This window comes from Chiloscyllium punctatum, chromosome 9, assembly GCF_047496795.1.
Source record: "Chiloscyllium punctatum isolate Juve2018m chromosome 9, sChiPun1.3, whole genome shotgun sequence".
NCBI classification, from domain to species: Eukaryota; Metazoa; Chordata; class Chondrichthyes; order Orectolobiformes; family Hemiscylliidae; genus Chiloscyllium; species Chiloscyllium punctatum.
The window spans coordinates 66,705,324-66,733,178 of NC_092747.1; the positions used below are offsets into that span (position 1 = coordinate 66,705,324).

At 43.4% G+C, this 27,855-nt stretch overlaps 1 protein-coding gene across 14 annotated transcripts in view; it reads right to left on the reverse strand.

The window, feature by feature from the left end:
* The window catches only part of LOC140481473 (disks large homolog 2-like), a 956,164-nt gene that overhangs the window by 272,660 nt on the left and 655,649 nt on the right, over positions 1–27,855 (reverse strand). Inside the window, exon 1 of one of the 14 annotated variants that reach the window (XM_072577713.1) lies at positions 1,481–1,501. The exons of the other annotated variants lie outside the window; for them this stretch is intronic. The gene's annotated coding sequence lies outside the window, so the exon portion shown is untranslated. Of the gene's footprint in view, positions 1–1,480; positions 1,502–27,855 lie in introns of those variants that run through there. 14 annotated transcript variants of the gene reach the window in all.

Genomic DNA, 27,855 nt, shown 5'->3' on the forward strand with positions numbered 1-27,855 from the left:
ATAGTTCAACTGTAACTTCTGACTGCCTTGTTCAGTCTGGGGATAGCTAGTGCACTACTACTAAATCTACTACAAAATCTACTCAACAGTTAAGATGCTGTCAGAGTAGAGTTAACTGACTGTTGATATCACTGCCTGCAGTCTTATCTCTACAGAAGATCATTTTCCAGGCTCAGCTTGAGTCTAACTTTAGTCTCAACGTTTCCGAAATCTCGTTTCTGGATGAAATACTATATTCATGAGAAAAGTGGGCCAACATCAGCACTGCAAGATCAACTTATGGAAAAGAATGTTTACTGACCACAGATTTCTGTACTCAGTCAAATATTACATGAACTAATGTTAATAACTTTTTTTAAAAAAAAACTAAACCTAATTGTAACCTCTTCCCTCTCCTTCTGCTTGTTACTTTCTTCCTTGTTTGTGAGTATGTGTGTGGAATCTGTATAGAGACAAACATCCCCAAGGTTTGAATACATGATTAAATCGTACTTCTTTTGTTTTAATCCTAAAGAGAGTTTTGCGTTTATCTTTTAAAAATTGAAAATCCGTGAACAAATGAATTAAGGTAAATGTGTCATGGCCTATTTCACAAAGGAAGATAAAGATAAGTAAAAACTAAAAATATCTCTGAATATGGACAGAAGACGAGAAAAATAAAAATAATTCACCTTCATCTCCTTATTATATAATTCTTTCAAAATTGATAACAAATCAAAAGCAAAGAATTTAAAGGCAAATCACTTATGGTAGTGGTGTCTACAATTATAAATTGCATTAATCACACATGCAGTCATATTCTAAAGTACTCATCTTGTTACGGTCATTCAAATAAAGCTTTGACTGTCCTTCAATCAAGTAGCATTTAAGACAGCGTTATCAGTATGACCACAAAGTGGCATGTGAATCATACTGAAAATGTCATCAGGGCTTCAGAAACATTTCTGAATGCAAGCTTTATGTTCCGCAGGAGGAAAACATTTTGTCATGGAAACAGGGCCCAGCATTTTAACAAAGAGTATTTTCAGAGTCTAGAACCATTACAGTGTTGCAAAATGGTATTACAGTTAATTTCATTTTAATACTGTATGTTAATATATACATACACCTTATATATACAAGCACTTCAGATATTTTCTATGCATTGAAGAAAAGGTTATAGCAAAGCAAAGGTCACAGTCTAATTTAAACTTAAGCATATACAATGATCTTTCTGTATTTACTGAAATGACAATTTAATTTCACCAATAATACATTGCTTCAATAATAAAACAAGCAGAGATTTAGGCTGAATTACTGATAGTCAACTTAATTTTATTGTCCGAGAGAATTTAATTTTAACCTGCTGGTGCTTTAAAGAGTCTTTTCTCTGCCCTTCCCATAAAAATACAGCTGTGAAAAATAAAATTATAACACTTATATCTAAGGTTTGCAAGAAGACAATTCAAATCTTTTTGCCGTAAAATTAAAGCTGACTTACCTTTTTTGTTAAAATCGGATATCCAGGAGGATGTCACTGGTTAAACTGAAGTACTGTGGGTTTACAGTATTTAGAAATTAATGTATTTAGAAATTATTACAAGATGCCTGACTCTTAGGAGGATGATACAGGACACAGAAACAATCCCATTAGTGTCATATTGTTGTGAGAAGCAGTGGTTTTGTGTAATGACTGTACAAGTTGCTTTTAAGTAATTTGTGCTGTTATCAGATCAATCTTTTTTGCCTTGAATTATTTTATATACATACATCTGTAGATAATCTCAAAGAGATGCAACCAGATTTGTTGGACATTTTAACTACAAAATAATATATTTAGAGATGTAAAGGGCTAAAAATGAAATTATGTTATTAGGGTAGCATATATAAGCCTGCACATGAACATAAAGGGTTGAACCTGAAATCTGCTAAGTGCCATTTTTGGTGAGATTCATGGAGGGTTTTTCTCTGTGACACCTAGGATGTTTTCTCAAACTGTCACTCTAAACTCATCCCATTAACTCGGTAGCAGGACCCTATGCTGCACTGCTCATCCAATCAAGCACTGACAATCCAGTGAAGCCCTTCACAACTTGTGAGATTTGCCATACATATAACATAAAAGGGAAATCAGTGACCCAGTTTGTGCACAGGGAAATCAAGGTCCTAGTGGATGGATTGTTGTAGAGGAAGGCCCAGGACATGCAGAGGGGGCAATGATACCAGATCCGAACAATCTGGTCTGAGCTTGCCACCCAGGTCAATGCAATCTCCAAGGTCTGGAGAAATGCATAGTAACACTGCAAGAATGTCAATGAGCTTCTCTTCTTTACCAGGGTAAGGGCAATATCTTCTCAATCTCATGCCCACTTTATCCCTGCTAATGCACACACTTCCCACCAGGGGCACAATCTATCACTCTCATCATATGTAATATCTCCCTTTACTCAATCTTTCTCACCCCAAATGCACACCACTAACCCTGCATGTCCTCTGCACTGCCTAGTTCCTCACTTTGGAATTCTCACCACCTCTCTCCCAACAACATCAACACTAATAGCTGTTTCATCTCTTTTTACATCACCCAAATTCTCCCTTTGCCTTATTACCAGGGAAAACAGCCCATAACTGGACCGAAATGACCCAGACAAGTGATGAACAGCTCAGTACCCGTTATGAGAAGTGAATTTCATCCCACGCTGGCCAGTCCAGGATTGGACCTATGAAACATCCATGTCTCAGCAAGAAGAAAGAAGCAGGCAATGGGAACTTAGAAGTTGATCACTACTTTGGCAACTTGGATTACTTTTTGCAAAGTTTATCATTTACAGCTACAAGTGACATTGATTCCTGCTGCATGGTGTGGTAAAGAGTTCTTGGGCAAGGAGTTGAACTGCACACGGATGGTTAATGCCAAAGGTTCATGCAACATGTAGTGCTCACAGACGTGCTTCAGGTTCAGTGTATGAATGTCTGTTTAATGCTATTGTCCTTTGAATTGCCTCATGTCACTTGAAATTGAAGCTCCTTCATTCAGCATGAAACACATATCTCACTCATTCTGGGTATGATACTAGCCATTTTTAGCCCCAGGTACATTTGCCTATTTACAGTATGATGGAGGTGGTTGTTCCTTAGCCAATGAGTCTCAGGTTCAGCCTCTGATTGTTGGTAAACTCCCAAATATGCACATTCCTTTATGCACCCTCCCCATCAATATTATAGGCTTTGCACTTATTCATTCCCACCTAACCTGGCTACCTTAGTCTCTATCTCCCCACTTTACCCCTGCAGCGTCAGGTATATTGAGTACATGCTTGATGTAGTAGTGCATTTACCTTCCATGGAAGCCAGGGTACTGATGATGTCAATACCTCTCACTCCCGCATCACCCTTCCCTTTAAATGCTCTTTTGGTAACAAACCAGCTCAGTGTGGCAAGAGGGAAAGAGGGAAAAATCATGTCTGTACTGACTGGGATGGAGTGCTCGCTCATGCATTCGCAATCAGGGATGGGAGAAGGGCTCAATTTACTTTACTGAGATGAAAGTCATGATAAAGTCTGGGAGATCAAATTTAGGCTTACTAGGGAAGGAAGGATGCAGAACTCCTTTGTCTTTTACTGTTTGCCTTCAGTGCTGTAGTAAGTACGTGATACAGATGTGGTGTTGGGAGGTTTGGAAGCCAGACTTCTGCTTGTTGAGGAGGGCCGGGTTTTGTTGTTATTGGTATCTATGTTCAGTAGGGTTTTTTTGTCAGATTTCTTCTCAGACTTCTTCTGGCTTGTGTATTCATTTTCGTTAAAGTGCTTTGATTTCAATCAGTATGGGTTTCGGTGACAGAATGTCAGTTCAATAAGGAATGCTGCAGTCGATGTAAAGAAGATCACGAGAGGTGGAGGTGCATGTTTCTTCTTATGGGATAAAATCTTGTAGCTGTACTTTTGCTCAGTAGGGAGCCTTATGAATATGTTTAATGGGTTGGTGAAGTTGGTACATATAACATAGACCATAACAGCGCAGTACCATTGGCCCTTGATGTTGCAACACCCTGTGAAACCAGCCCATCTAGCCTAGACTATTCTATTCTCGTCCATATGCCTATCCAATGACCATTTAAGTGCCTGTAAAGTTGGCGTGTCTACAACTGTTGCAGGCAGTGCATTCCATGCCCCTACTAATCTCTAAGTAAAGAAACTACCTCTGACATCTGTCCTATATCTATCACCCCTCAATTTGAAGCTACGCCCCCTTGTACTAGCCATTACCATCTGAGGAAAAAGGCTCTCACTGTCCACCCATCTAACCCTCTGATTATCTTATATGTCTCAATTAAGTCACCTCTCAAACTTCTTCTCTCTAACGAAAACAGCCTCAAGTCCCTCAACCTTTCCTCATAAGACCTGCCCTCCCTACCAGGCAACAGCCTAGTAAATCTCTACTGAACACTTTCTAAAGCTTCAACATCAATAATGTGGTGAGCAGAACTGCACACAATATTCCAAGTGTGGTCGCACCTTTAGATTTGTACAGCTGCAGAATTACCTCATGGTTCTGAAACTCGATCCCTCTACTAATAAAAGCTAACACACCGTATGCCTTCTTAACCGCCCTATCAACCTGGGTGGCAACTTTGAGGGACCTATGTACATGGACACCGAGATCTCTCTACTTATCTACACTACCAAGAATCTTACCATTGGCCCAGTACTCTGCATTCCTGTTACTACTTCCAAAGTGAATCACCTCACTGTATTAAATTCCATTTGCCACCTCTCAGCACAGTTCTTCAGCTTATCTGTGTCCCTCTGTAACTCACAACATTCTTCGGCACTATCCACAACTCCACTGACCTTAGTGTCATCCGAAAATTTACTAACCCATTCTGCTACGCCCTCATCCATGTCATTTATAAAAATGAAAAACTGCACTGGACCCAGAACAGATAAGCGGGATAAGCAGAAGCGCTTATCCCTCAGGACTGATGTTAGGGGTAGGTTCTTCACTCAGCGAGTCGTAAGATCATGGAATGCCCTGCCAGTAGCAGTAGTGGACTCTCCCTCTTTATGGGTATTTAAGCGGGCATTGGATAGGTATATGGAGGATAGTGGGTTAGTGTAGGTTAGGTGGGCTTTGATCGGCGCAACATCGAGGGCCGAAGGGCCTGTACTGCGCTGTATTGTTCTATGTTCTATGTTCTATGTTTGCTCTGCCATTCACTGAAATCATGAGTGATCTGATAATCTTCAGTGCTACACTCCTGCCTTTTCCCTATAACCCTTCATTACCTAACTGATTAAAAATCTGTATTTCTCAGTCTTGAATTTACTTAATGACACAACCTTGATAGCCTTCTGCAGTAAAGAACTCCACAGATTCACAATACTATGGGAGAAGAAATTTTACCTCATCTCTGTCTCAAATATGCAACCCCTTATTCTGAGATGATTCCCTCTGGTCATAGACTCTCCACAAGTGGAATTAACCTTTCCATATCCACCCTGTCAAGTCCACTAAGAATCTTGTATGTTTCAATAAGGTGACCTTTCATTCTTCTAAGTTCCAATTAATGCAGGCCTAATCTATTCCACCTTTCCTCATAAGACAGCTCCTCCATACCCACTATCAGTATAGCAAATCGTTCCTGATTATCTCCAATGCCCAATATCTTTTATTAGGTAAGAGGTCCAAAACTGTTCCACTGGGGCCTGAATACTGTCTAGTATAATATTAATAAAACCTTCCTATTTTTATACTCCATTCACTGTGTAACTAAGGCCAACATTCTATTTGCCTTACCTATAACCCACTGAACTTGGATGATGACTTTTTGTGGTTGATGGATGCAGACTCCAAAATCCTCTGTTTTTTGGTTTTCTGCAGTCTTCCTCCAAATTTATTGAAATAACATTCAGCTACTTTATTCATGCTAAAGTGCATAACATCACATTTTCCCATGTCATATTCCATCGGCCAATGTTTTTGCCCACTTGCTTAACATGTTTATATTTCTCTGTAGATTCTTTGTGTCTACTTGAGTGTTTTAGGTTACAGAGAGACACAGATAAGCTGCAGTGCTTGCTAAGAGGTGGCAAATGGAGTTTAAAGCAGAAGGAGTAACAGGAATGCAGAGTAATGGGCTAATGGTAAGATTCTTGGTACTGTAGATGAGCAGAGAGATCTCTGTGTCCAGATATATAGATCCTTGAAAGTTGCCACCCAAGTTGATAGAGTTGTTCAGAAGGCATACGGTGTGTTAGCTTTTATGGGTAGAGGGACTGAGTTTCAGAACCATGAGACCATGCTGCAGCTGTACAAACTCTGGTGTGGCTACATTTGGAGTATTGCATACAGTTCTGGTCACCGCATTATAGGAAGCATCTGGAAGCTTTGGCAAGGGTTCAGAAGAGATTTACTAAAATGTTGCCTGGTATGGAGGGAAGGTCTTACAAGGAAAGGCTGAGGGACTTGAAGCTGTTTTCATTAGAGAGAAGAAGGTTGAGGGGCGACTTCATTGAGACATAAGATAATCAGAGGGTTAGATGGGTGGACAGTGAGAGCCTTTTTCCTTGGATGGTAACGGCTAGCACGAGGGGACATAGCTTTAAATTGAGGGGTGATAGATATAGGTCAGATGTCAGAAATAGTTTCTTTACTGCAACAGTAGTAGGGCATTTAAATGGTCATTGGATAGGCATATGGACGAGAATGAAATAGTGTAGGTGAGATAGGCTTCAGATTGGTTCCACAGGTTGGCGCAACATCGAGGGTTGAAGGGCTTATACAGTGCTGTAATGTTCTATATTCTATGTGTCATCCTCAACTACCTTTATATCATCTGCAAACTTGGCTATAGTATACATTCACTTGCTTCATCAAAGTTACTGACACATTTTGTAAATAATTGTGGCCCCAGCAGTGATCCTTGTGGCCTTCCAATACTTACAGGTTGCCATTCTGAAAATGCCCCTTTCATCCCAACTCTGTTTTCTGTTAGTTAGCCAATTCTCTATCTGTGCTAACGTACTATCTCCAAAACTCTGAGCTCTTGTCTTATTTGGTAGCCTAAATGGTACTGGTTACCATGGTACTTTATCAAATGTTTTCTGAAAATTTAAACTTATTACATTTATTGCCTTCCTTTTAACAAGTTTATCCTGCTTGTTACCTCCTCAAAGACTTCTAGAAAATTTGTCAGGAATAATTTCCCCTTCATGAAGCCATGCTGACTCTGCTTTACATATTAGGTATTTCTAAATGGTCTCCTATTAAATCCTTTGTAATTGTCTCTAATATTTTTCTAATAACAGATGTTCAGCTAACTGGCCTGTAGTTACCTGTTTTTGTCTCCTTCTCTTAATTAATCACTTGGGACAGTAGAGCAATATTGCATTCCTGCATCCATTCTGATTAAGTCAGTGGTGGGAAGGCCTGTGGATGTTGGGTCGTACTGCCATTAATTGAGGTCTTTAAGTGGGTAATTAATACCCAGTAAAGGGTCTCACACCACAGCTGCTGGCATTAACCCAGTGGTCGGTAGGGTGCTTGCCATTCAGAAGGCATGAAAAGCACATTTACGCAGCCTTGCTCGTGGCATATCATGGTGGGTGGTGGGTGGAAAGATCCCCAATCAATGACATGTAAAGTATAAACCAAGTGATTCAGCACTGGGACTGGGGTGTTTACTGAAAGCCACCCCTGTCAATGTTGCTGAACCCACCTCCCCTGTAAACCTCACCAAGTGACCACATTTGGCTTACATAAGGTTGAGGAAACAAGGTTCAGACAGAGCAGTGGAGGGATACAGGATAGCCAGAAGGGACCTGAAGAAAGGGATTAGGAGAGCTAAGAGAGGGCATGAAAAATCCCTGGCGGATAGGATCAAGGATAACCCCAAGGCATTCTATGCGTATGTGAGAAACCTGAGAATGACGAGAACGAGGGTAGGTCCGATCAAGGACAGTGGTGGGAGACTGTGTATTGAGTCAGAAGAGATAGGAGAGGTCTTGAACAAGTACTTCTCTTCAGTATTTACGAACGAGAGGGACCGTATTGTTGAAGAGGAGAGTGTGAAACGGACTGATAAGCTAGAAGAGATACCTGTTAGGAAGGAAGATGTGTTGGACATTTTGAACAACTTGAGGATAGACAAGTCCCCCGGGCCTGACGGGATATATCCTAGGATTATGTGGGAAGCAAGAGAGGAAATTGCAGTACCGTTGGCAATGATCTTCTCGTCTTCACTGGCAACTGGGGTGGTACCAGGGGACTGGAGAGTAGCGAATGTTGTGCCCCTGTTCAAAAAAGGGAATAGGGATAACCCCGGGAATTACAGGCCAGTTAGTCTTACTTCTGTGGTAGGCAAAGTAATGGAAAGGGTACTGAGGGATAGGATTTACGAGTATCTGGAAAGACACTGCTTGATTAGGGACAGCCAGCACGGATTTGTGAAGGGTAGGTCTTGCCTTACAAGTCTTATTGAATTCTTCGAGGAGGTGACCAAGCATGTGGATGAGGGTAGAGCAGTGGATGTAGTGTACATGGATTTTAGTAAGGCATTTGATAAGGTTCCCCATGGTAGGCTTATGCGGAAAGTCAGGAGGCATGGGATAGAGGGAAATTTGGCCAATTGGATAGAAAACTGGCTAACCGGTCGAAGTCAGAGAGTGGTGGTAGATGGTAAATATTCAGCATGGAGTCCAGTTACAAGTGGAGTTCCGCAGGGATCAGTTCTGGGTCCTCTGCTGTTTGTAATTTTTATTAATGACTTAGAGGAGGGAGTCGAAGGGTGGGTCAGTAAATTTGCAGATGATACAAAGATAGGTGGAGTTGTGGACAGTGAGGAGGGCTGTTGTCGGCTGCAGAGGGACTTAGATATGATGCAGAGCTGGGCTGAGGAGTGGCAGATGGAGTTCAACCCTGCCAAGTGTGAGGTTGTCCATTTTGGAAGAACAAATAAGAATGCGGAATACAGGGTTAATGGTAGGGTTCTTGGTCAGGTGGAGGAACAGAGGGATCTTGGGGTCTATGTACATAGATCTTTGAAGGTTGCCACTCAGGTGGATAGAGTTTGTAAGAAGGCCTATGGAGTATTATCGTTCATTAGCAGAGGGATTGAATTCAAGAGTCGTGAGGTGATGTTGCAGCTGTACAGGACTTTGGTTAGGCCACATTTGGAGTACTGTGTGCAGTTCTGGTCACCTCACTTTAGGAAAGATGTGGAAGCTTTGGAGAGGGTGCAGAGAAGATTTACCAGGATGTTGCCTGGAATGGAGAGTAGGTCGTACGAGGATAGGTTGAGGGTTCTCGGCCTTTTCTCGTTGGAACGGCGAAGGATGAGGGGTGACTTGATAGAGGTTTATAAGATGATCAGAGGAATAGATAGAGTAGACAGTCAGAAACTTTTTCCCCGGGTACAACAGAGTGTTACAAGGGGACATAAATTTAAGGTGAAGGGTGGAAGGTATAGGGGAGATGTCAGGGGTGGGTTCTTTACCCAGAGAGTGGTGGGGGCATGGAATGCGCTGCCCGAGGGAGTGGTAGAGTCAGATTCATTGGCGACCTTTAAGCGGCATTTGGATAGGTACATGGATGGGTGCTTAATCTAGGATAGAAGTTCGGCACAACATCGTGGGCCGAAGGGCCTGTTCTGTGCTGTATTGTTCTATGTTCTATGTTCTATGTTCTATTCCCATAATCATTCACTGGTGTCTTAGCCTCTCTTCATTCAAAGCTGGTGTGAATACAGTACTAACAACAATCATTGCCTCTCCAGTGTTGCTCAATAAATTAGACTGACTAGCAGCTCTCGGTAAGCCAGTCTTTCTTTTATTGTTTCATGGTGTGTAGATATTGTGCTTGTTGCTCCGTTCATAAATCCCCTTGAACTTGACTGACTTGCTAGGTTATTTGGGAGGCAATTAGGAATCAGCTACTTTACTGTTGATCTGAAGGCACATGGAGGCCAGACCAAGTAAAGATGGCAGAAGTTGTATAAGGAAATGATTCTGATGATGTTGTACTACATCTCAATCTCCACTAATCTGATGATATCACAAAGGTCTTACATAAAACAAAAAGGCAGTACATCTTCAGATTCTGAAGAGGTCACCCCTATTATCATCCCAAGAGTCTTAGAAGCAAGTAACTTGACATTGCCTTTTTTTTAATATAAGACCTTTGAGATAAATTATAATAATCTTACAAATGTAACTTGTTGCTAATTGGCATCAACAAATTCACCACACGTTGTTTGAGAGAAGAACATCTTCTCATTAGACTGCCTTGGGATTCTCCCCACACCTTTAAGGCAAGTAAGCACTGTAGGCACAGTGAGAAAAGGGGATGATATCACGAGTGGTTATCTTAAGCTTGAAGTACTTTATTAAAAAAAGGGAAAAATTTGGCCACTGTCTTCCTGTTTCACTCCCATGATGTTTCCCTGATGTCCTTAAGGCTTGGTCCCCTACTCCTCACTAACATGTTGCTCTTAGGTGACAAAGTCATCTATTAAATGTCAACTATAAAAAGGATGGCTCACATATTCCTGAATCATGTGGTTCAACAAGAAGGTCTAAAGCTTTGAAAGAACAACAATTCCACCAGCAGATATGGGCACCAGAGCTTGTGAATGAGGATCACATTACAGTTTGAGGTGACCACAGACGAGTTTGAAACATTTTACAATAATGTGTGGCCATAACGACCTGACTATTCTGTTGGCGAGGGACCCACTGGTTTCTGAGCCTCCTAATGTGGAGATTGGAGGGACCCGAAATAGGCTTTGTGAGCTCCCTTACCTCTCATCAGCAAACAGTTTCCAGGGACCCTTGCCTTCAGCTCACCATCTCCCCAGTCTGCTCTTATTGTGATCTCTTAAATATGTAAACAAGCTACTCGTCACTGGGCAAGATCAGCAGGAAGCAGGAACTATTTTTTTCACTTTGTGATAAGGGGACTAGCAGGGATGGCAGTGCAGAGAGAGCAATGTTCCTCCTGCATAATGGTGAAGTGAGGGACGCCATTAGTGTCCCATCCAAGTACATCTGCAGGAAGTGCACCCAACTCACGCTCCTCCAAGACCGTGTTAGGGAACTGGAACGGGAGCCGGATGAACTTCCGACCATTCGGGAGGCAGAGGCAGTGATAGATACGAATTACAGGGAAGTAGTTACTCCTAGGCACAAAGAAAGCTGGGCGACTGTTCAAAGGGGGAAAAACAGTCAGTGGAGGGATCCCCTGTGGTCGTTCCCCTGAAAAACATGTATACTGTTTTGGATACTGTTAAGGGGGACAACTTACAGGGGTATGCAGTGGGGCCCAGGTCTCTGGCACAGAGCCTGTCCTGGTTGCACAGAGGTAAGGAGGGAAAGGAGGAGAGTTTTAGTCATTGGGGACTCAGTAGTTAGAGGCTCAGATAGAAGGTTTGTAGGGAATGAATGATACTTGCAGTTGGTGTGTTGCCTCCCAGGTGCCAGTGTCCGTGATGCCTCGGATCATATTTTTATGGTCCTGAAGGGAGAGGGTGACCAGCCTCAAGTCATTGTCTACGTAGGTACCAACGATATAGGTAGAAAGAGGGATAGGGATGTAAGGCAGGATTTCAGGGAGCTAGGGTGGAAGCTAAGAGTTAGAACAAACAGAGTTGTTATCTCTGGGTTGTTACCCGTGCCACCCGATAGCGAGGCAAGGAATAGGGAGAGATATCAGCTGAACATGTGGCTGCAAGGATGGTGCAGGAGGGAGGGTTTCAGGTTCTTGGATAATTGGGGCTCATTCTGGGGAAGGTGGGACTTGTACAAACAGGACGGTCTTCACTTGAATCAGAAGGTTACTAATATCCTGGGTGGGAAATTTGCTGGTGCTATTTGGGTGGGTTTAAACTAGCTCAGCAAGGGGATGGGAACCTGAGGTGTAGTTGCAGTGCACAGGAGGATGAAAGTAGGAATGACAGGGACAGGATTTCAGGGTCATAGGAATGTGCTGGCAGTCAGCAAACTGGTTTGAAGTGTGTCTACTTTAACACACTAAGAATCCGAAATAAGGTAGGTGAACTTGCAGCATGGATAGGTACCTGGGACTTCGATGTTGTGGCCATTTCAGAGACATGGATAGAGCAGGGTGAGGAATGGATGTTGCGGGTTCCAGGGTTTAGATCTTTCATTAAGAATAGACAAGGTGGTAAAAGAGGGGGAGGTGTGGCCTTGTTAGTCAAGGATTTATAACGGTGGCTGAGAGAACTTTTGACGAGGACTCGTCGACTGAAGTAGCGTGGGCTGAGGTTAGAAACAGGAGAGGAGAGGTCACACTTCTTGGAGTTTTTTTTAAATAGGCTTCCGAAGAGTTTCAGGGAGGTGGGAGAGAGGATTGGCAAAACTATTCTGGGTAGGAGTGAAAGGAACAGGGTGGTCATTATGGGGGACTTTAACTTCCCCAACATTGACTGGAAATGCTATAAATCTAGTACATCGGATGGATCAGATTTTGTCCAATGTGTACAGGAGGGTTTCCTGACACCATATGTCGAAGGGCCGACAAGAGGGGAGGCCACACTGGATCTGGTGCTTGGTAATGAATCAGGCCAGGTGTTTGATTTAGTTGTAGGTGAACACTTTGGAGAGAATGACCATAATTCAGTTACACTTAGTTTAATGGTGGAAAGGGATAGGTACATGCCGCAGGTCAAGAGTTATTGATGGGGCAAGGGCAATTATAATGCGATTAGGCAAGAATGAAGATGCATGGAATGGGGTAGCAAAATGCAGGGGATGCAGACAATGCAAATGTGGAGCTGGTTTAAGGAACAGATATTGCATGCCCTTGATAGGTATGTCCCTGTCAGGCAGGGAGGAAGTGATGAAGTAACAGAACCATGGTTTACTACAGAAATTGCATCTCGTGTTAAACAGAAGAAGGAGGCTTATGTGTTGATGAGGCGATGGAGAGTTACAGATCAGTGAAGAAGGATTTAAAGAGAGAGTTATGAAGGGCAAAGAGAGGACATGAGCAGTTTTTAGCAAATAGAATAAAGGAGAACCCTAAAGCTTTCTATACGCATGTGAGGAATAAAAGGATGATTAGGGTAGGAATAGGCCAGTCAAAAACAGATGTGGGAAGTTGAGTGTGGACCCCGTGGAGATTGGAGAGATGCTAAATAAACATTTCTCATTGGTTTTCACTCAGGAAAAGGAGAATATTGTAGAGAAGAAGAATGAGGTACGAGATATTAGATTGGAAAGGATCAAGGTTAGTTACAAACAGGTGTTCGCAATTCTAGAAGGAGTGAAAGTAGACAAGTCCCCTGGCCTGATGGGATTTATCCAAGGATTCTCTGGGAAGCTAGGGAGGAGATAGCAGAGCCTTTGGCTTTGATATTTGAGTCGTCATTGTCTACAGGTTTAGTACCAGAAGACTGGAGGATTGCAAATGTTGTGTCCTTGTTCAAGAAAGGCAGTAGAAATGACCTAGGTAATTATAGATCAGTGGGCCTTACTTCTGTTGTAGGAAAGGTTTTGCAAAGGATTATAAGAGAGAAGATTTATAATCATCTAGCAAGCAACAATTTGATTTCAGATAGTCAACATGGTTTCGTCAAGGGCAGGTCATACCTCACAAACCTCGATGAGTTTTTTGAGAGAGTGACCAAGCATGTACATAAGGGTAGGGCAGTTGATGTGGTATACATGGACTTCAATAAAGCCTTTGATAAGGTTCCACATGGTAGGCTGTTGGAGAAAATGCAGAGGCATGGAATTGAAGGTGATTTAGCAGCTTGAATTAGAAACTAGCTTTCTGAAAGAAGGCAGCGAGTGGTGGTTGATGGAAAATATTCAGCCTGGAGTCCAGTTACTAGTGGTGTGCCACAAGGATCTGTTTTGGGACCACTGCTGTTTGTCATTTTTATAAATGACTTAGACGCAGGCATAGGTGGATAGATTAGTAAATTTGCAGATGACTCTAAAGTCGGTGGAGTCGTGGACAGTTTGGAAGAATGTTACAGGTTGCAGAGGGACTTAGATAAACTGCAGAATTGGGCTGAGAGGTGGCAAATGGAGCTCAATGCAGCTAAATGTGAGGTGATGCCATACAGTATGGTAGGTTTCATTCGTACAGGGATTGAGTTCCGGAGCCGCAATATCATGCTGCAACTATACAAAACACTGGTGCGGGCACACTTGGAATATTGGGTACAGTTTTAGTTCCCATATTTTGGGAACGTTGTGAAAGCATTGGAAAAGGTGCAGAGGTGATTTACCAGAATGTTGCCTGGTCTGGAGGGAAGGAGAAAGTGAGGACTGCAGATGCTGGAGACCAGAGTTGAAAAGTATGGTGCTGGAAAAGTACAGCAGGCCAGGCAGCATCCGAGGAGCAGGAGAATTGACGTTTCGGGCATAAGCCCTTCTTCAGGAATGAGGCTGGTGTGCCAAGCTGGCTGAGATAAAAGGTAGGGGGGAGAGAATTTGGGGGAGGGGCACTGGGAATACGATAGGTGGAAGGAGGTGAGGGTGAGGGTGATAGGCCGGAGAGGGAGTGGGGGCGGAGAGGTCAGGAAGAAGATTGCAGGTGAAGAGGGTGGTGCTGAATCCAAGGGTTGGGATTGAGATAAGGTGGGGGGAGGGGAAATGAGGAAGCTGGAAAAATCTCCATTCATCCCGTGTGGTTGGAGGGTTCCTAGGCAGAAGATGAGGCACTCTTCCTCCAGGCATCATGTGGCCAGGGTCTGGCAATGGAGGAGGCCAAGGACCTGCATGTCCTTGGCGGAGTGGGAGGGGGAGTTAAAAGTGTTCAGCCACGGGGCGGTTGGTGCTGGTGTCCCAGAGGTGTTCCCTGAAACGTTCTGCAAGTAGTGCATCGGGTGCAGCGGATACAGTAAATGATGTGTGTGGAACATAGAACATAGAACAATACAGCACAGAACAGGCCCTTCGGCCCACAATGTTGTGCCGAACTTCTAACCTAGATTAAGCACCCATCCATGTACCTATCCAAATGCCGCTTAAAGGTCGCCAATGATTCTGACAATGTGCAGGTGAATTTGTGATGGATATGGAAGGATCCATAAGGGCCTTGGAGGGAGGTGAGGGGGGAGGTGTGGGTGCAAGTTTTGCACTTCTTGCAGTTGCAGGGGAAGGTGCCAGGATTGGAGGTTGGGTTGGTGGGGTGTGTGGACCTGACGAGGGAGTCGCGGAGGGAATGGTCTCTCCGGAATGCTGATAGGGGTGGGGAGGGAAATATATCCCTGGTGGTGGGGTCTGTTTGGAGATGGCGGAAATGATGGAGGATGATACGATGTATCCGGAGGTTGGTGGGGTGGAAGGTGAGGACCAGTGGGGTTCTGTCCTGGTGGCGGTTGGGTGGTGGGGCGGGGTTCAAGGGCAGAGGAGCGGGAAGTGGAGGAGATGCGGTGGAGAACATCGTCGACCATATCAGAGGGAAAATTGCGATCTTTGAAGAAGGAGGCCATTTGGGCTGTTCGGTAGTGGAATTGGTCCTCCTCATTTCCCCTCCCCCCACCTTATCTCAGTCCCAACCCCCGGATTCAGCACCATCCTCTTGACCTGCAATCTTCTTCCTGACATCTCCACCCCCACCCCCTGTCCGGCCTAACACCCTCACCCTCACCTCCTTCCACCTATCGTATTCCCAGTGCCCCTCCCCCAAATTACCCCCCCACCTTTTATCTCAGCCCGCTTGGCACACCAGCCTCATTCCTGAAGAAGGCCTTATGCCCGAAACGTCGATTCTCTTGCTCCTCGGATGCTGCCTGGCCTGCTGCGCTTTTCCAGCACCACACTTTTCAACTCTGGTCTGGAGGGAAGGTCTTATGAGGAAAGGCTGAGAGACTTGGGTCTGTTCTCATTGGAAAGAAGGTGGCTAAGAGGGGATTTGATAGAGACATACAAGATGATCAGACGATTAGATAGGGTAGACAGTGAAAGTCTTTTTCCTAGGATGATGACGTCAGCGTGTACAAGGGGGCATAGGTACAAATTGAGGGATGATAGATTTAAGATAGATGTCAGAGGCAGGTTCTTTCCGCAGACAGTGGTAAGGGCATGGAATGCCCTACCTGCTAATGTAGTCCACTCAGCCACATTAGGGAGGTTTAAACAATCCTTAGATAAGCACATGGATAATTTTGAGATAGTGTAGGGGGACGAGCTGAGAATAGTTCACAGGTCGGCGCAACATTGAGGGCCGAAGGGCTTGTATTGTTCTATGTTCTAATCAGTCTGCCAATCTATTCTATCTTCCTCCTCGACTCATGTTGAAACTAGTTCAGTCAGACTGGAAAGATTCCAGCCATTTGTTCAGCTTCCACATGCGCAATCAAATACTGTACTCAACTCTAGGACCTCTCTCATCACCTCCACTGCTTCTACGGTGATTTTTTTCTAAGGTAAAGGCACTCCTTAAATGAAATTTGACATCCTTGTTGAAACCTTCATACTTTTCCATCTTGCAATAAGTTTCGAATTGCCTCCTTTTTTAATCAGTCAATTTCATCTTGGCCTTTTTACGTTGTTCAAAGAACATTTTTACATCTGTGTAGTAAAATCAGCTGAACTTAGTAACATGATAGAAGTTGAAATTATTGTAATTTTTCTCTACCTGTGCTGACCTATTTTCTTGTTACTGATTTTTTGTTATAGCAGCCAGCAGTTGCATCAACCAACCAAGAACATTTGGATTAGCAAGTAAGAAGTTAGATGCTAAAAACTGTCACCTTTCCCAGCAAGAATGATTATTGACATACTTTATACTTAATCCCAAAGCTCCACAGTTTCCTGCAGGCTAAATTTACATGCAATCAATTATACAAAGCATTTTTATGAAAGGAAAAGTTAAAGTAGGTCAGAGAACAGTCTACTTTGTTTCAATTTCCATCGATGAAAATAGCATTATTTCATAGATTGTAATAATGTTGAAGCCCAAATCAGAGAATGATCACATATGAAGGAGGCCATTTGGCCTGTCATATTTCCTGTTAGTTTTTTGCAAAAGCAATACAAGTTTCACCTACCCATCTCTTCTTCATAGTGTTGTAAAATGTTTTTCCTCAGATAATTATCCAATTCTTCTTTGAAGGTCCTGGTTGAATTTGCCTCCACCATATTCTCAGATAGTGCACTGCAAACTTAATCAATGGCTGAATGAAAGGTTTTGCACATCTTTGTTATTTCTTTCACCAATCACCATAAATCAATGTCCTCTCATTTTTGATTGTTCTACTAATAGGAACAGTTTATCCTCATCTATTTTGTCCAGACTCCATGTGACTTTGTACACCTCAGTTAGCTCTCTCCTTACTCTGATCTTCTTCAAAAACAGCTTCAGCTTTCCCAAATGCATCTACTGAACTGAAGTTCTGCAACCTTGGAATTATTTTTAGGACCCTTTTTGATACCATCTCTAATGCCTTCACATTCTTCCTATAACCTCAGAACTGGATACAAAACAATTGATGTCAAATCAGTGTTTTATGAACGTTTATCATAGGTTCCTTGATTTTGTACAGAATGTTCCTATTTATAAAGCACAAGATCCCATTCATAGTTTAACCACTTGATCAGCTTGCTACTGTCATTTCAATTTATAAGACCATATAAGAGCAGAAATTAGGCCATTCGTCCCTTTGAGTTTGCAACCCCATTCTTGTACTTTCTCCCTGTAATCTTCGATCCCCATGACAATCAAGAATCTATCTCTGTTTTAAATGTACTCAATGACCTGGCCTTCATAGCCTTCCTTGGCAATGAATTCCACAGATTCACCACTCTCTGTTCTAAAGGGTCTTCTTTTTACTCTAAGGTTGTGCCCTCAGGTTTTAGTCTCTCCTGCTAATGGAAACATGTTTCCAACATCCACTCGCTCCAGACCGTTCAGTATTCTATAAATTTCTATTAGATACCCCGCATCCTTCTAAATTCCACCAAGTATCGACCCAGAATCCAGAACCATTCGTCATACGTTAAGCCTTTCATTCCTGGGATCATTCTCATGAACCTCCTCTGGACCCTCTCCAGGGCTAATACATCTGTCCCTGAGGTATGAGGTCAAACATTGCTCACAATACGCTAAATATGGTCTGACCAGAGCCTTATAAAGTTTCAGAACTACATCCCTGCTTTAATATTCAAGTTCTCTCAAAATGAATGCCAATATTATATTCGTCTTTCTAATTACCAACTCAATTAGCAAGTTTAACTTAAGAGAACCCTGGACTAGGACCCCCAAGTCCTTTTGCACTTCAGGTTTCTGAATTTTCTCCCCATTTAGAAAATAGGCTATGCATATATGATTCCTACCTTTGTTTGCAAAGGGCATTCAGTTGTCACAAAGATATATAGATATAACCAACCAATTTGTTTGAAATCTTTCTTTCCAGAGGTTATTTCCTTTTTAGAAAGTAGCAGGAAATGACAGCCTCATTGCTCTTTGCTCTCTCTGGGTTTCGTCTCTACCTATTCACTCACCTCTACTCCCACCAATACCTTTAGCCCCCAAGCTTCCAATCTCGTCTTCAGCATCAATGCCACCTTTTCCTACCTGTGAACACTCACTGAGAACACTCACTGGACTCGAAACATTAACTCTGCTTTCCCCCAACATCTTGTGAGTTTCACAAGAAATTTCTGTTTTTGTTTCAGATCTGCAGCTTTTGCAGTTCTTTGTTTTATTCCTAGTCTCTGGTCTGCTCTTGTACCGCTTACACGGCTAGGAGAAAGTGATGACTGCACATGCTGGAGATCAGAGTCAAAAAGTGTGGCGCTGGAAAAGCACAGCCAGTCAGGCCTGCTCTTCGGATGCTACCTGACTGGCTGTGGTTTTCCAACGTCACACTATATGGCTAGTCCATTTCAGTTTCTAGTCAATGGTAACCATTAATCAATAAACCTTTAAAAAAGGTAATGGTTGTTACAGTTGGTGCCCTAGAGTGTAACAAGAACAGTGTATCAGATTAGTTGGCAGTGGAAGTGAATTCCCTTTTGAATGACATGTTTTTCCTCTTGATAGTATTTCCACTCACAGGAACAGAGTCACAGCACTGAAGGAGCCATTCAAACCACTCACCGGAGAATGGCATAGTGCCAGTCTCCTGCCTTTTTCCCATGTCTTTGCAGATGGTTTTTATTCAAATAATCATCTAACTCCCTCTTGAACGTCTCATTTGACACAGTCCCCACCACTCTTCCAGATAGTGAGTTACAGATTCAAACCACACATTGTGTGAAAATGTCCTCACTCAAATTACAGAACACACTCACATTTACAACATGAATACATTTGCAAAGCATTTTAAAGCCATATCCTTACATCCTGAGTACTTTATCTATGTCTCTCATGATTTTGAAACTTCCATCAGCTCTCCTGTTAGGCATCTTCTCTCCAGGGAGAACAGTCCCAACTTCTCCAAAGAATCCTCAAAACTGAAATTTTGCATCCCTGGAACCATTTTTATAAATCTTTTCTACACTTTTTCAAATACATCCGCATCCCTTCTATAGGATGGCACCCAGAACTGTACACAATATTCCTACTGACATCTAATTTACTTTTTGTATAAGTTCAGCATAACCTCCTTGCTCTTCTACTCTATGTCTTTATTCGAGTATACAATATCCTGAGCTTAATTATTAACTACTCTACATTTCCTGCCACGTTCAGTGATCTAGGCATATATACATCTAGGTCCCTCTTCTCTTGTATTCCCTTAAGTACAGTACCCCTTATTTTACATTGCCTGTGCAAAGCTTTCTGATCAAAGTTCATTACCTCATACTTCACCCCACTGAACTTATTTTGCCACCAATCCACCCACTCCACCAACTTGTCCATATCTCATTGGAATTTCATGATATAATTTCTCACAATTCAAAATGCTTCCAAATTTTTTTTATCACACACAAACTTTGAAATTCTCACCTGGACAGCAAGATTTAGCTCATAAATATATATGAGGAAAAGCAAGAATTCCAATACCAATTTATGAGGAACTCCACTACAAACCTCCTTGAGCCAGAAAAACATGCACTGACCATACTATTTGTTTCCTATCCCTCAGCCAATTTGAATCCCTGTTGCTACTGTGTCTTCTATTTCAGAAGCTATACCTTTTCTCACAAGTCTGTCAAATACCTTTTGAAAGTCTATCTGCACATTTAACAGCATTACCCTCAATGATCCTTGCTGTTTCCTTTTCAAAAAATTCCAGCGAGTTAGTTAAACATAATATTCCCTTTAGAAATCCATGCTGGCTCATCTTCAACAACCCATCATTCTCCATGTATTCACTCATTCTATCTTGGATAATTGTTTTCAGGAGCTGAATTTAAACTGAGTGGTTTGTAATTGCTAGGCATTTCCTTACCAACAATTTTTGTATATGGATATAATGTCTGCAGTTTTCTAGACCTCTTGCATCTCCCCATAATCTTGGAAGAACTGAAAAATTATGGACAGTGCCCTTGCACTTGCCACTCTCATTTACTTAAATTTCCCTATGTGCCTCATCTGGTCCTGGTCCTTGTCAATTTTAAGTATCATTTGCTTAACAGCACTTCCTCCTTATCAATTTTAGGCTCTTTTGGTGCCAGAGCTTCGTCCTCTGTTACCATGCCCTGGGTAGCATTGGTCTCCTTGGTAAAGAAAGATGCAAAGTATTCATATAACACCACAGCCGTGACTCGTGCCTCCAAGAGTTTACTTTTTGAACCTTAATCAGCCCTACTCCTCCATTAATCACTCTTTCACAATCGATGTGCCTATAGAAGACTTTGGGATTCCCATTTTGTTGGCTGACGGGTCTTTCTCAACATTCTTCTTTGCTTCTCTTATTTGCCTTTTCAGCTTCCCTTGGGAATCTTCATCTATTCCTCTTGGTTCTCAATTGTATTTTCTACCTGACACCTGTAATAAGCATACGTTTTCTTCTTCATCTTAATTTCTATCTTCGTTTTTACCTAGACAGCTTTGGATTTGTTTGTCCTCTCTTTGCCTTTTGTGGGTATATACAGTAAGGGCAGTGTCTTTTACTTTTGCGTTTTAAAAACTGTAGACTGAAATAAGAAAGAACTGTTTTAAAAATAAGTGTTTGAAAGAGTCCCTTTAATTTTGAAAGCAAATAACCCAATGCCCATGACAAGCATTCTAAACCACAGTGTAAACAAGAAGTTTAGGTTGCAGACATTCTGGAGCCAGGGATGTGTACTAGTGCAGTTCACGTTGACAATAAGTTGATTGGTCTGTGAATGAGCAACAGTTCCCAATGACAGAGGCCTTTGGCTTGCCAACAACGGTGTGACTGCACAGATGGCTGAGCAGCTTGGAACTGGAAACAAGTTACAGACACAGAGTGACAGAAAGAAAGGATTGTACAGATCTTCATCGAGCCCAAAGGCTGTCTGATCTTTGCAGTCAAAAGCTCAGTTTAAATCTGAAGAAAACTAACTACCTTTCCTGCAGGAGTTGCGGTAAGCTGTAACTTTGATTTGATAAATCTGAAACATTTTCTAAGTTAATAAGCTGCTCTGCAGTTCTGACAAACCAGTAGAAGACATCTTAACAAGAAGCAGTCTGACTAGCTCCAAAAGGATCACTCAACATCAGAAGTGGAAAGCAAAGATCATTGACCTAACCTTCCATATTTTCTACCTCTGTTAATAATAATCAATTTTCCATAAAATAAAATGTTGAAAGGATGCAAAACAGTTATAGAAGCTAAAGGCTTATTCTAATGCTTCTCTTGCTATTCTACATCATAGTTTACCAATATTTTTGTTTGTTTTATTTTCTCAATTTATATTTTCAGATACTCGGATCCAGTGATGGTAATGCCATCGAATATCAAAGGCTGATGGTTAGATTTGCTCTTGGAGATGGTCATTGTTTGGCACTTATGTGGCACAAATGTTACTTGCCATTTTTCACTCCAAGCCTGAATATAGCCTACGTCATGCTGTATTTGGACAGGAATGCTTCAGTAACTAAGGAGTGGTGAATGGTGCTGAACATTGCACCATCACCAGTGAACAGCCACAGTTCTGAACTTATAGAGTCATAGAGATGTACAGCATGGAAACAAACCCTTCGGTCCAACCCGTCCATGCTGACCAGATATTCCAACCCAATCTAGTCCCACCTACCAGCATCCGGCCCATATCCCTCCAAACCCTTCCTATTCATATACCCATCCACATGCCTCTTAAATGTTGCAATTGTACCAGCCTCCACCACATCCTCTGGCAGCCCATTCCATACACGTACCACCCTCTGTGTGAAAGGGTCGCCCTAAGGTCTCGTTTGTATCTTTCCCCTCTCACCATAAATCCAGGCCCTTTAGTTCTGGACTCCCCGACCCTAGGGAAAGGACTTTGTCTATTTGCCCCATCCATGCCCCTCATAATTTTGTAAATTTCTATAAGGTCACCCCTCAGCCTCCGATGCTCCAGGGAAAACAGCCCCATCCTGTTCAGCCTCTCCCTATAGCTCAAATCCTCTAACCCTGGCAACATCCTTTTAGATCTTTTCTGAACCCTTTCAAGTTTTACAACATCTTTCCGATAGGAAGGAGACCAGAATTGTACACAATATTCCAACAGTGGCCTAACCAATGTCCTGTACAGCTGCAACATGATCTCCTAACTCCTGTACTCAATACTCTGACCAATAAAAGAAAGCATACCAAACGCATTCTTCACTATCCTATCTACCTACAACTCCAATTTCATGGAGCTATGAACCTACACTCCAAGGTCTCTTTGTTCAGCAACACTCCCTAGGACCTTACCATTAAGTGTATACATCCTGCTAAGATTTGCTTTCCCAAAATGCAGCACCACGCATTTATCTGAATTAAACTCCATCTGCCACTTCTCAGCTCATTGGCCCATCTGGTCAAGATCCTGTTGTAATCTGAAGTAACCTTCTTCGCTGTCCACTACACCTCCAATTTTGGTGTCATCTGCAAACTTACTAACTGTACCTCTTATGCTCGCATCCAAATCATTTACGTAAATGACAAAAAGTAGAGGACCCAACACCGATCCTTGTGGCACTCCACTGGTCACAGGCCTCCAGTCTAAAAAATAATCCTCCACCACCACCCTCTGTCTTCCACCTTTGAGCCAGTTCTGTATACAAATGGCTAGTTCTTCCTGTATTCCATGAGATCTAACCTTGCTAATCAGTCTCCCATGGGAAACCTTGTCGAATGCCTTACTGAAGTCCACATTGATCATATCGACCGCATTGTCCTCATCAATCCTCTTTGTTACTTCTTCAAAAAAAACTCAAACAAGTTTGTGAAACAGGATTTCCCACGCACAAAGCCATGCTGATTATCCCTAACCAGTCCTTGCCTTTCCAAATATGTGTACATCCTGTCCCTCAGGATTCCCTCCAACAACTTGCCTACCACCGAGGTCAGGCTCACTGGTCTATAGTTCCCTGGCTTGTCCTTACCACCTTTCTTAAACAGTGGCACCACGTTTGCCAACCTCCAGTCTTCTGGCACCTCACCTGTGACTATCGATGATACAAAAATCTCAGCAAAAGGCCCGGCAATCACTTCTCTAGCTTTCCACAAAGTTCTTGGATACACCTGATCAGGTCCTGGGGATTTATCCACCTTTACCCATTTCAAGACATCCAGCACTTCCTCCTCTGAAATATGGACATGTTTGAAGATGTCACCATCTATTTCCCTACAATCGATATCTTCCATATCCTTTTCCACAGTAAATACTGATGCAAAATACTCATTTAGTATCTTCCCCATTTTCTGCGGCTCCACACAGAGGCCGCCTTGCTGATTTTTGAGGGGCCCTACTCTCTCCCTAGTTACCCTTTTGTCCTTAATGTATTTGTAAAAACCCTTTGGATTCTCCTTAATTCTATTTGCCAAAGCTATCTCATGTCCCCATTTGCCCTCCTGATTTCTCTCTTAAGTATACTCTTACTGCCTTTATACTCTTCTAAGGATTCACTCGATCTATCCTGTCTATACCTGACATATGCTTCCTTCTTTTCCTTCAGCAAACCCTCAATTTCTTTAGTCATCCAGCATTCCTTATACCTACCAGTCTTTCCTTTCACCCTGACAGGAATATACTTTCTCTGGATTCTCATTATCTCATTTCTGAAGGCTTCCCATTTTCCAGCCATCCCTTTACTTGCGAACATCTATCCCAATCAGCTTTCGAAAGTTCTTGCCTAATACTGTCAAAATTGGCCTTTCTCCAATTTAGAACTTCAACTTTTAGATCTGGTCTATCCTTTTCCATCACTATTTTAAATCTAATAGAATTATGGTCTGCTGGCCCCAAAGTATTCCCCCAATGACACCTCAGTCACCTGCCCTGCCTTGTTTCCCAAGAGTAGGTCAAGTTTTGCACCTTCTGTAGTAGGCACATCCATATACTGAATCAGAAAATTATCTTGTACGCACTTAACAAATTCCTCTTCATCTAAACCTTTAACACTATGGCAGTCCCAGTCTATGTTTAGAAAGTTAAAATCCCTGACCATAACCACCCTGTTATTCTTGTGGATAGCTGAGGTCTCCTGACAAGTTTGTTTCTCAATTTCCCTCTGACTATTAGGGGTCTATAATACAATCACAATAAGGTGATCATCCCTTTCTTATTTCTCAGTTCTACCCAAATAACTTCACTGGATCTATTTCTGGGAATATCCTCCCTCAGCACAGGTGTAATACTATCCCTTATCAAAAATGCCACTCCCCCTCCTATCTTGCCTCCTTTTCTATCCTTCCTGTAGCATTTGTATCCTGGAACATTAAGCTGCCAGTCCTGCCCATCCCTGAGCCATGTTTCTGTAATTGCTATGATATCCCAGTCCCATATGATGGAGGAAAAATCATAGATTTTAGCTGAAGATGGTGATCTAGGACACCACCATGAGGAACTCCTGCAAAGATGTCCTGAAGCTGAGATGGCTGACTTCCAACAACTGCCTTCCTTTCTGTCAGGTATGATTCCAACCAGTGGACTTTCTCCCTGATTCCCATTGACTCCAGTTTCGGTAGGGCTCCTTTAACACCTTTGTCAAATATGAATGTGATTTCAAGGGCAGTAACTCTCACCTCACTTCTGGAATTTAGCTCTTTTGTCCAGGTTTGAACTAAGACTGTAATGAGATCAAAAGTTGAGTGGCCCTGGCAGAACCCAAACTGAGCATCGATGAGTTGGTTATTTTTAAACAAATGCTGGTTGATGGAATTGTTAATGACACCTTCCACCTTTCTAGAGATAGTGATGATCAAGTGTAGAGTGAGGGGGTGGCAATTTGCCGGGTTGGATTTGTCCCATATTTTGTGTACAGGACATACTTGGTGGTGATGTAGCTGTACTGGTAAACCTTGGGTAGGGGCATGGTAAGTTTTGAAACATAGGTTTTCAGCATTATTACCACAGTATTCTCAGGGCCCATAGCCTTTGAAGTATCCTGTGCCTCCAGCCTTTTCCTGATATCATGTGTCATGAATCAAATTGGCTGAAGACTGTACCTGTGATGCTGGGGAATTGGATTATCCATTTAGAGCTGCTGGCTAAAGAGTATTGTAAATGTTTCAGCTTATTATTTTGCGATGGAAATAAGCATCTCTTAATCTTGAGTTTCCATTTGAACTTGTAAATCAATTGCGAGTTTTAAGAAGATTTGTAGCTCACGTTGAGTTCTGGATGTAGGTTTGCTCGCTGAGCTGGGAGGTTCATTTCCAGACGTTTCATCACTCTAGTAGGTAACATCTTCAGTGGAGAAAGTGAGGACTGCAGATGCTGGAGATCACAGCTGAAAATGTGTTGTTGGAAAAGCGCAGCAGGTCAGGCAGCATCCAAGGAGCAGGAGAATCGACGTTTCGGGCATGAGCCCTTCTTCAGGAATGAGGAGAGTGTGTCAAGCAGGCTAAGATAAAAGGTAGGGAGGAGGAACTTGGGGGAGGGGCGTTGGAAATGCGATAGGTGGAAGGAGGTTAAGGTGAGGGTGATAGGCCAGAGTGGGGGTGGGGGCGGAGAGGTCAGGAAGAAGATTGCAGGTTAGGAAGGTGGTGCTGAGTTTGAGGGTTGGGAGTGAGACAAGGTGAGGGGAGGGGAAATGAGGAAACTGGAGAAATCTGAGTTCCTCTCTTGTGGTTGGAGGGTTCCTAGCGGAAGATGAGGTGCTCTTCCTCCAGCCGTCATGTTGCTATGGTCTGGCGATGGAGGAGTCCCAGGGCCTGCATGTCCTTGGTGGAGTGGGAGGGGGAGTTGAAGTGTTGAGCCACGGGGTGGTTGGGTTGGTTGGTCCAGGTGTCCCAGAGGTGTTCTCTGAAATGTTCCGCAAGTAGGCGGCCTGTCTCCCCAATATAGAGGAGGCCACATCGGGTGCAGCGGATGCAGTAAATGATGTGTGTAGAAGTGCAGGTGAATTTGTGATGGATATGGAAGGATCCCTTGGGGCCTTGGAGGGAAGTAAGGGGGGAGGTATGGGCGCAAGTTTTGCATTTCTTACGGTTATAGGGGAAGGTGCCAGGAGTGGAGGTTGGGTTGGCGGGGGGGGTGTGGACTTGATGAGGGAGTCACGGAGGGAGTGGTCTTTTCGGAACACTGATAGGGGAGGGGAGGGAAACATATCCCTGGTGGTGGGGTCCGTTTGGAAGTGGCGGAAATGACGACGGATGATACGATGTATATGGAGGTTGGTGGGGTGGTAGGTGAGGACCAGTGGGGTTCTGTCCTGGTGGCGATTGGAGGTGCGTGAAGTGGAGGAGATACGGTGGAGAGCATCGTCGATCACGTCTGGGAGGAAATTGCGGTCTTTGAAGAAGGAGGCCATCTGGGTTGTTCGGTATTGGAACTGGTCCTCCTGGGAGCAGATGCGGCGGAGACGAAGGAGTTGGGAATATGGGATGGCGTTTTTACAGGGGGCAAGGTGGGAGGAGGTGTCGTCTAGGTAGCTGTGGGAGTCGGTCGGTTTATAGTAAATGTCCGTGTTGATTTGGTCGCCTGAGATAGAAATGGAGAGGTCTAGGAAGGGGAGGGAGGAGTCTGAGACGTTCCAGGTAAATTTGAGGTCGGGGTGGAAGGTGTTGGTAAAGTGGATGAACTGTTCAACCTCCTCGTGGGAGCATGAGGTAGCGCCAATACAGTCATCGATGTAGCGAAGGAAAAGGTGGGGGGTGGTACCAGTGTAGCTGCAGAAGATGGACTGTTCCACATATCCGACGAAGAGGCAGGCATAGCTGGGGCCCATGCGGGTGCCCATGGCTACTCCTTTGGTTTGGAGGAAGTGGGAGGATTGGAAAGAGAAGTTGTTCAGAGTGAGGACCAGTTTAGTCAGGCGAAGGAGGGTGTCAGTGGAAGGGTACTGGTTGGTTCGGCGGGAAAGGAAGAAGCGGAGGGCTTTGAGGCCTTCGTGATGGGGGATGGAAGTGTATAGGAACTGGATGTCCATGGTGAAGATAAGGCGTTGGGGACCGGGGAAGCGAAAATCATGGAGGAGGTGGAGTGCGTGGGTGGTGACCCGAACGTAAGTGGAGAGTTCTTGGACTAAGGGGAACAGGACCGTATCGAGGTATGCAGAGATGAGTTCTGTGGGGCAGGAGCAGGCTGAGACAATGGGTCAGCCGGGGCAGTCAGGTTTGTGGATTTTGGGCAGGAGGAAGAAACAGACGGTGCGGGGTTGTGGGACTATGAGGTTGGAGGCGGTGGATGGGAGATCCCCTGAGGTGATGAGGTTATGGATGGTCTGAGAGGTAATGGTTTGGTGGTGGGAGGTGGGGTCATGGTTAAGGGGGCAGTAGGAGGAGGTGCCCGCGAGCTGGCATTTAGCCTCAGCAGTGTAAAGGTCGGTGCGCCAAACTACTACCGCGCCTCCCT